Consider the following 10505-nt stretch of genomic DNA (forward strand, 5'->3'; position numbering starts at 1 on the left):
TTTCTTTCCTCTTCATTCCTCTTTCCTCCTCTCATATCCTTCCTTGTCCCCTCTTTTCTTTCCTCTTCATTCCTCTTTCCTCCTCTCATATCCTTCCATGTCCCCTCTTTTCTTTCCTCTTCATTCCTCTTTCCTCCTCTCATATCCTTCCTTGTCCCCTCTTTTCCTTCCTCTTTATTCTCCTTCATATCCTTTCCTCGCAGATTTTCTGTGGTCTCCTCCGGTCTTTTTTCCCCCTCTTGTCTCCCCATCTTCGTTCGGTCTCTCTCCAGGATAGTAGAAAATGAAGGCTAACTCCGTTTTTTTTCTTGGCAGACAGACTCAAAACAAGCCTTCTTGCATGCGTAACATAAACACATAAGACGAATCGGTTAACAATATTTATCTTAGCTGGGTTTTATTGAAGCTCCGCACCAATTAGCACTAACATAAACACACAGATACACAAACTTGCAAAGTAACCTAAACTTGCATGCATAGATGCACACATTGAGGCTTGCACACACACACACACACACACACACACACACACACACACACACACACACACACATACAGACACACACACACAACACACACACAGACACAGACACACAAACTCCCACACACACAGACGCAGCAACCCAAAGTCAGACACAGATGTACAAAATCGGAGACTTGCACGCACTCACACTTGCACGGTAACCACATCTCATGCACATAGTCGACACACAAACTTGACACTTTCTTGCCCTCGCACAGGCGCACAGACACACGCACAGACACGCACTCAAAGTCACACACACATGCAGCGACTGTGTCGTGTTTGCACAGAGCTGAAAGCTGTGAGGTGAGGGTGTTTTCCAGGCGGACTGCAAGGTCTATGATTCACTATGAGATTGAATGTGAGTGTGTGTGTTGCGGGGGCGGGGGGGGCGGGGGGGGGGGTTATGTGGTATGGGCTGGAATGAAGTGTGTGAGAGACAGCCTGAGAGCAATGCTGCCCCACAGTCACTTGATGAAGAGCTGGAGTGGGACACAGGTCTGCCGTAATAGGGCTTCTGCAGGTGCCTGCAGTGTGTCAAACCAACACACACACACACACACACACACACACACACACACACACACACACACACACACACACACACACACACACACACACACACACACACACACACACACACTCACACACACTTGCACACTCATACACACACAAACACACACACATACACACACAGACATGCACACACACACACACACACACACACACACACACACACACACACACACACACACACACACACACACACAGAGACACACAAACACACAGACACACACACATACACATACACACACACACACACACACACACACACACACACACACACACACACACACACACACAGACACACACAAGCACACACACGACACAAAGGACAGACACACAGACACAGAGACACACAAGCACACACACACTTGTGCTCACTCACACACGCACACACAAACACACACACACACTTGTGCACACTCACACTCACACATACTCACACATACTCAGACGCCCACGCTCTCTCTCAGACGCCTGGCGGAGTGGTCTAGTGGATTAAGTGTGCTGCGGGCGTGTGTTGAAGCCACAGGGCAGCCCCAGTCTTCCTGTACCTCTGAGTCAGGTGGCCCTATCATTTCTCCCCAGATGGACTGCTAACACACTGCCGCCGGGACACACACACACACACACACACACACACACACACACACACACACACACACACACACACACACACACACACACAAACACACACACACACACACACAGACACACACACACACACACACACACATACACACACACACACTGACACGCGCACTCATCTTTTTCTCTCACTTTCTCGGAATGCCTCTCTCTCACACAGACACACAAATATTTCACCTCCACTCATGCTCACAAAGACAGACTTCCATTTTCTCCCTCTCTCATTTTCGCTCTCTCTCTCGCTCGCTCGCACCTCCTCTCTCTCTCTCTCTCTCTCTCTCTCTCTCTCTCTCTCTCTCTCTCTCTCTCTCTCTCTCTCTCTCTCTCTCTCTCTCTCTCTCTCTCTCTCGCTCGCTCCTCCTCTCTCTCTGTCTCTCTCTCTCCCTCTCCTTCCGTTTCTATCCCTCTCTCCCACTCTCTCTGTCTTTATCCCTGTCCCCCCCCTCTCCCCCCCCCCCACCCCACACCATACTTTGTCTTTATTACCCTCCTAGACTCCAATTTCCATCCCTGCCTCTCACACACTCCATCTTTCTTACTATCTGTGGTCTTAAGCCACCCCACGCCATCTCGTCCCCTGCCCCGTGTCAGGTGACACAAACACCATTAGCACCCCCCTCCCCACCTCCCTCCTCCCCTCCGTCCCTTCCCCTCCCCCATCTCCCCCTCTCCTCTCCTTTCCTTCTTCCTCTGGATCCATCACGCCCTCACAGGTGCTGTGAACTGCGTCCTCTGGCGAAAGGGACCACCGTGGCGGTGTCTGCCATGTCACCTCCGGCCCTCCATCCATCCCTCCCCCTTAGCCCCCCCCTGCTCCTCCTCTCCCCCCTCATTCACTCATTCATTCATTCATCATGGTCAGGCGTAGTTACATCTCCAACCCCCCCCCCCACCCCCCTCCCCCCCAACTCTTGCCCCAGTTTGGCAGCCAAGCAAAACTGGTGCTGTCTGTGTGCCCATCACTCATCTCCCTTATCAACCCCCCCCCCCCCCATCCCCACCACACCCAGACTCCATCTCCAACCCCACCTTCCTCTCCCCCCCACCTCACCTCCTTCTGTCACACCGGCAGCGTTCAGCTGGTCTCTCAAATAGACAAATAGCATCACTGCGCCAAACACCGGCACCCAAGAAAGGAAGTATCCCAGCAAATGGGACCTCTTTAAAGACCTAATGGTCCTGCACACCCAACCCGTCCCGTAGTGAGGGGGAAATGAGGCTCGTCCCCCTGACAACACAGACCCCAGCCCACACGGAGGAGATCAGACGTGAGGATAGAGGTGAAATGCAAAATTGGCGTGACCTACATGTGTATGTTTGTGTAAATACGCACACAAACACATATACATTTACGCATACATAAACGCACACACACACACACATATACACACACACACACACCCACGCACGCACGCACGCACGCACGCACGCACACACACACACACAAACACACACACACACACACACACACACACACACACACACACACACACACACACACAAACACACACATAATGCATCGCACCGTAAGGAATCAACATTGTCTTGCGTCACAAATGAGTGCCTCACCAGTAATTTGTAACCTCTTGCGTCAAATGGCTTTCCCTTCACCCCTGTGCATTATGCGTCAATGGCTGACTGTACCTGAGTGCAGTGGCGTGTGCGTCACAGGGAGTTTTTCAGTGACCCAGAATGTCTGCCAAATTAGATTAAAGAGCACCAGATAAACAGGGCTGGCGCCTGAAGTAGCACGCTAACCAGTAGTGTCGCCGCAGCGTGAGGGAGGACGCTGGTGTAATCAAGGCCTGACGTACCCCATCTCCTCTCCCCCTCCTGCCCAATGACTTGGTGTTCCCTGAGAGATGGCTGATGGCAGGGTGCAGCGGCAGTCTGCTCAGAGACGCCACCCTGTCCCAGTACTTACTCAGCCTTCATCTTATTAGCTCTCTATACATCCCTTCCCAGCGGTCTCTCTCTTCCTCTCTCAATCTCTCTGTACCACATACGCCATCTACCTCTCCCTCACTCTCTCAGCCCCCGTACCGCTGTCAATTCCTTTCTCCCTTTACCATCCTCTCTACCGCTTTCTTGTTCATTCTCTCCCTTTTTCTCTCTCTACGTCAATCTACCTCTCTCGCTGGGTCACTGTTTGGACTGTACCGTCACTGGTGGCGAAGCAGCGCATTATAAGAAAACATACTGTTACCCTAACTCTAACCCTGACCCTGACCCAAAAAAGGCAACTTACGTAGTCACACCAGGTCTGTGTGTTTTATAATCCTCCTCCTCACACACACACTCACACACGCACACATACACAAATAGACAGACACAGACACACACACACACACACACAAAAACACACACCATCTGGTCAGTTATGTAGAGTCTTGGCTGTTCTCCAATCCATTTTTGAACATCTCTCCCTCTCTCTCTTTTTCTCTCCTACTCTCTCTAATGCTCGCCCGTCTTCTCGTTCTCTCTCTTGGACAAAGAGGGAGAGAGCTAGGAGCTGGCCGGGAACACAAAGGCTGCGCACAGTGACGATAGAGGACCACATTGACTTTGGATCTCAATGAAGCTGTTTGGGCTCAAGTCGTGTGACAGTAGCGCAGGCTCGCAGGGGGAACGACAGAGGCGGAGCGCTAAGCTAAGCTGTATCCGTAGATACAGGGGTCTGCTATATCCACTGCTTTAGAAGGACGTCGGCTAAGAAAAACGTCTAGGGAAATTAACCAGATTTAGTTTTATGTTTTCAGTCCCTTTGAGGTCATTATAGTAGTACTTACTACTGCGGGCCTTTATGTCTATGCATATTTTTTCTGCCAAAGTGCCTTCATTCAAGGCACACACACACACACACACACACGCACGCACGCACGCACGCACGCACGCACGCACGCACGCACGCACGCACGCACGCACGCACACACGCACACACACACACACACACACACACACACACACACACACACACACACACACACACACACACACACACACACACACAATACTTCATCGTGCCAGTTGTTGCCACAGCCTAATATGCTAAATCTCCTTTATAGGGTGCAAAAAGGGCAGTAGAGCCAATGTCCTCATCACTTGGTTATTAATCAGTAAAGTGTGTGTTGAAACGGGTGTTGAACCCGACAACTCAATCCGCTTCATGCAAATACTACAGACTGAATCAACCCAAGATTCAGGAGGCCCCCCCAAACAGCTAAACCTTCTTTCCGTGTAGGAGGAGGAAGTGGGGATCCACACACCCACTCTCTCCTACTAGAAACACCCTCCCCCCCTCAAACTCGGTCGGTCCCCATAACCCAACACCCTTTTCTCCTCTTCTCTCCCGCCAGTTTTTATGTCTTTATGGACGTTAGGGTGGGGTAAGTCAGGGAGGTGTGTTGAACATTTGTTTTATTGTTCTGCACTTCCAGGAGTATATTGCCTACGTGGTTGGTGCGTTTGCGGGTTTGGCCGCCGCCCCCCTCTTCCCACTGTTTTCTCCACTCATCTATCCATATTTCTCTCCTTCTTCTCTTACCTACCGAGTCCCACTTCAAGGCTCATTTATGTTTCCACGTCGTCGACGCAACTCAATGACCACGCAGACGCTTCGCCGCAGTCACGAACCTGTTTTGGTTCTGCGTCTGGTTTTAGTAAGCGGACCAATCACAGCCCTCGCTGCTGCGTCGCCTCAACCCAAGGTTACAATCTTTGGCAGGGCGCACGTCAGGTCCTTGCAGTGGATGAAAGAGGCCCCTCCGTCCCTCTTAGCAACCCCCCCCCCCCCCAATGGGTGCTGATCAGAATGCAGCAGAACCCCGCTGTATGAACGGTGCCGTCGCAACAGTTGAACCAAAGTTATTTTAATCACACTCCCGCTCCCTGTCTTCATTGTGATTTACTAGCCCACTGACTCCATACAGCGAGGAGGGGGGGGAGGGAGGGAGGGAGGGAGGGAGGGAGGGAGGGAGGGAGGGGAGAGACAGGGGGAGTGGCAGCCAATTGCATTAAAAGGATAAATAGCCGGGCCAATAAAAGTCCCGGGACACAGAGTGGTCCCCTTGGAAATGCTGGCTGTCCGTTTTGGTGCATGGGGCTTGGGTTAGTGGGGCCGGGGGGGGTTTAAGTGGGATTCTTTTTCTAAGAGTGATATTGTGATTGGTTATGGAGGTGATGGCAAGCCGTACATCTTCGGGAGCCACTTCATTAGGCTAATGGAAGGGCTGGACTGCTTACCGTTAGTCGTCCGTGGATGCGTGTGTCCTTCCATTGAGGGCGCTTCCAAGGCTAAATGGGTTATGAAGGCTGAGCTGGTTTCATTAGGCAGGCAGTACACACGCCACATCTGTATGTGTGTATGTGTGTGTGTGTGTGTGTGTGTGTGTGCATGTGCGTGTGTGTGTGTGTGTGTGTGTGTGTGTGTGTGTGTGTGTGTGTGTGTTTGTGTCTCTGTCTGTGTGTGTGAGCGTATCTGTGTTTTTGCGCAGTTTTAACCATTTGTGGATGAGTAGGAAGAAGGCATATGAAATCAAATCATGGTACAAAAGTCAATTCCGCCCACTGCACTGAGTAAAATCTGGATGGAGTAGTATGTAATTTAATTTAATGAGTTTTTTTTGAAAATATTAATCGTAACATACAATTATATACAAATTATATTTACCTTGCTAATTTAAATGTCAATTGAAATGTAATTTGAATACATTCTCCTTAGACCTAGATGTGTCGACCCTTCCTCTCTCTAAGGGAAAAGTGTTAAGATAGTTAGCATAGTGTTTTGCATTGCAATCTGGTACTGAGGCCATGCCAATCGACCGACTTCTTTGTTGTGTAGATTCCTATAACTGTCTGGCAGCCTTGCTCGCAGCCTTGCGGACATGTCCACCTCACCCATAGTGTAATGCAAATGAACCTGGTCTCTGCCATGGTTGTCTTCAGCCATGGCCAATCCTAAACTCTCCACGATGGTCACTCCCCCTCACCTTTGATTCCTTTGTTGTAACTGCCCACTTTGAAGGTTTCCCTATAAGAATCATGTACACCCATTAGGCATGTATGCTTTGTCAATCACTGCCTGCATCTTCCTGTAATGACGCTCTAAAATGAAATCAAATATTTTGCTCTCAAGAGGCGTCCTTAAAAACAAGTTATTCTTCATCAATTAGTATGTCACGTCAAGTGTTCTTATTTTGATGAGAGAAAAGGTCAAATTAATTATTCCTTGAATTGAATATAGGCTACCTACCCCACCCACCCCCATCGTCCCCTCTTTCACTTTCTTTTGTCCTACACTGTCAGTTGGCTCTCGTTGCTGTCTGAACAGTCTTTACAAGTAGGATTCCTCCCCTTCCCTTGCATTCCTTGATTTTATATTGTCCGGGTCACTCACATTCCCTTTCCCCATTTCGCTCCCTCTGCTGTCGCCAGTTTTAGGACATCCTTACGCCCATGGAAAAACGTCCCTGCCCAGGCTTTCTCTGACATCCTTGATATCTCAGAGCGGTTCCTCATATCATCCGGTCTTCCTCAGTCCCCTTGGTTCTGAGAGACGAGAAGAGAGGGTTGGAGTCATGGATCTCGGACAGGTACACACACACCCACAATGGTGTGTTGCTCTGCGTCCTGGTGACCTTTGACCTGGTGGTGACTGTGGTCCTGATGATTGATCCGGGCCTGATCCCTGCTTCTGCCTGTGCATCTGGCACACCACGTTTCGGAGCTTGGTGGCCCCTTGGGGCCAGTAAAAATATTGGTGTCTACCCCTGGACATGGACAGAAATGTAATAATTTCCTTAAAATGTTACGGTGCTGAAAATCACCAGAATGTGTTTTATTTTTTATCATGTCAGCCTGTAATTTGAGGTCTTCATACAATCAGTTATGAACATACAGAGGTATGCTTGAATGAGGCAGTTTTTCCTGTTTCTGAGAAAGCGTGTGGACGGTTGAGGGTGGATCGTTAATAAGCAAGCGCTGTCAGAACGACCAGACACCAAACAAACGCTAGTTAGCTTAGTGACACTTTAGCCTCCGTTACCTCTGCTCACGCTTTGTGCGTTTAGTTAGCCGGGAGAGCTCATGACTAGCAGACGAGAAGACTCTATGGTGTGCATAGATCGTTGGTGATGTGGAGTCGATGCTACTAAGCCATGTTTACACGGATATCATGAAAATGAAAAATAATGTCTTGAATCATACTACTTAAGATCCAGTTGCATACATTAAAACTTTTGTTTCGCATCAAACAATGTGTTGTGGAAGACGCACGCTAAGCCACGGAATAAACAATGACTGGATGTCCTTTCCAATGACATTCTAGCCTTCTAGGAAAAAGAGGCTGGGTCCCTTAATGTAGCCATTGAAACATAAAGACTGGGGGAGATCACGAGGGTCTGAAATACCAAACTTGTGCACGTCGGCATAGCTTTGCATTTTAAGGCATGGGAGGTAGGGAGGGGGGGTTTTCTTTGTGCTTTTGGTATGTGTGTGTGTGTGTGTGTTTGTTTGTGTTTATGTGCGTGTGTGTGTGTATGCTTGCGTGTGTGTGTGTGCGTGTTTGTGCGTGCGTGCATGCTTGCGTGTGTGTGTGTGTGTGTGTGTGTGTGTGTGTGTGTGTAAGTGTGTTTGTGTGTGTGTGCGCAGCATGTCACGGTGGCCTTTAACGTCTGTCCCTGGTGCCGATCGATTCTGTAGCCGGCCAGCAGCCCACAGCGAACCTTGAGGTAAGCTGGCATAATGAGAGCACATCTGACACCATTGACTCCTGGCTGACAGCACTCACACCCTGGCTGAGAGAAAGAGACACACACACACACACACACACACACACACACACACACACACACACACACACACACACACACACACACACACACATACACACACACACACACACACACACACACACACACCTCCACAGAGGGAGAGGGTGGGTAGAAGGAGGAAAGAAATAGAGGATATCTAGTGATTTTTGTAGTGAGCTGCATTGTTAAAATTGGTGATAATGTTTGTGCAGCCTTGCAGATACTCACCTTTGAAAGACGCCTTCAATTATCGCTCAGAGGTGTTTCGCATCTCTATCCTATCGCAGTATTTAGTTTACCAGCCCAACACATGTCTGCTGCATGCATGTCTGTTTTACAATGAATGCAGTCATCCAAGTGCTTTGTGACAGGTGTAGAGGAAAATGCTACCGTAAGATGGTACTAATGCCCTGTTTACACCTACCCGATAGTGGGCCCCGATGGTGCCCGATGGCTAAATCAGCAGCTATCGTTATAACATCGGCAAATAGCGTGGTTGCATCGGGAAACACCGTTACTCTTCCCGGGAACATCGTTAGACAACGGGAAGAAACGGGAAGAAATGCTCAATGATCGGGCAACATCGGCACAGAACGAACATGTTTGTTAATTTTGGGTCTATCGGGGTAGAATCGGTTACCAGGTGTTGCTATGGGCTAATCGGCTATAATCGGGAATAGAACGGGAGTATAACGTAAGACATCGCAAATCGTTCGGGAATTTTCCTGGGACATCGGCTATATTCGTTAATCTTCCGCGCTGTATCGTGTTTTATCGTCTTTATATCGGCAACCTCAACACACGAAAGACCCTCGAGAACCCTAGACAAATAACGATTGTGAGTGACCAGATTGTGTTAAGGAAGACCCTCAATCTGCCACTTGGGTATAAATAGGGGGTGATGGATGGATGTACTTTTATAATTACAGGGTACTTCGCCCATTTAGAACCGGCATTCTATTATTATAAAATCGCTATTGTAATATAAATAAATATATAAATGAATATCAGTCTAAACCAGTCTCCCCTTTGCCTTCTCCCGAAATGACGCCAAATGACGCCAAACACACTTCCCTGGCATAAATCGTTATGTTATCGTTATAACATCGGGTATGTGTAAATGCTACCCCGATAAATTGACCCGATCATACATTTTTAGCCCGATGTAACCCGAATCACTCCGACTTCCACATCGGTGGTCCATCGGCCATTAGCGGCCATTTGCGGGATGGTGTAAACGGGGCATAAGCTTGGGCAATGTGTGACACACACACACGCACACACATACACACACACTGCTACTCATAAATACAAATCCATTCATGCACTCACTGCTACACGCAAATACAAGAACACATTAAAAGTAAATGCATAACCAAATGCACTTACAAACCCACACAATAAGACACACAAACACAGACACACACACACACACACAAAGACACAATACAACATAATGCATCTATAATGTATAAATACACAGACACACACCGAATTGAATGAGTGAAACGCCTGAGCCAACACAGACACGCGTGCGATATACCTTGGAACGTTACGCGCGCCGACCGGTTTAGCCGTTCATCAAGAGGACGCCGTACTGAAGGCCGATTCCCGCGGTGCGTCTAATGGGCCCCGTTTGATACGATGTGGGACGGGGACCGCCGTTATCGGGATGGCGGTAATTGAAACAATAATGAACGACAGTAACAGCTTGGAAAATAGAATTGATCCATCATCTCAGACGAGCCCCTCTCCCCACTGTTAATAACATGCCTAACTGGCTCCGGGGCGATCAGGCCGGCGGCCACGGCTGCCCAAATAGGCTGAGAGCCCAAGTCGGGGCCCCTTAATGAAAAATAAATGAAGAGGAGGACAGGTTCCTGGTTTGGGGATTGGGGAGGAAGGAGAGTGACAGAGACACCTCAGCTTATGGGAGCTTAGATTCCCTCCGCCTCCATCAG

General features: G+C 49.0%; 1 long non-coding RNA gene across 1 annotated transcript in view; it reads left to right on the top strand.

Annotated features, from left to right (window-relative positions):
- Window positions 1-7136: 7136 nt before the first annotated feature.
- The window catches only part of LOC115543874 (uncharacterized), a 10703-nt gene continuing 7334 nt past the window's right edge, over window positions 7137-10505 (top strand). Inside the window, exon 1 of the long non-coding RNA XR_003976770.1 lies at window positions 7137-7326. This is a non-coding gene — a long non-coding RNA (uncharacterized LOC115543874). The remainder of the gene's footprint in view (window positions 7327-10505) is intronic.

This window comes from Gadus morhua, chromosome 5, assembly GCF_902167405.1.
Source record: "Gadus morhua chromosome 5, gadMor3.0, whole genome shotgun sequence".
Taxonomy (NCBI): Eukaryota; Metazoa; Chordata; class Actinopteri; order Gadiformes; family Gadidae; genus Gadus; species Gadus morhua.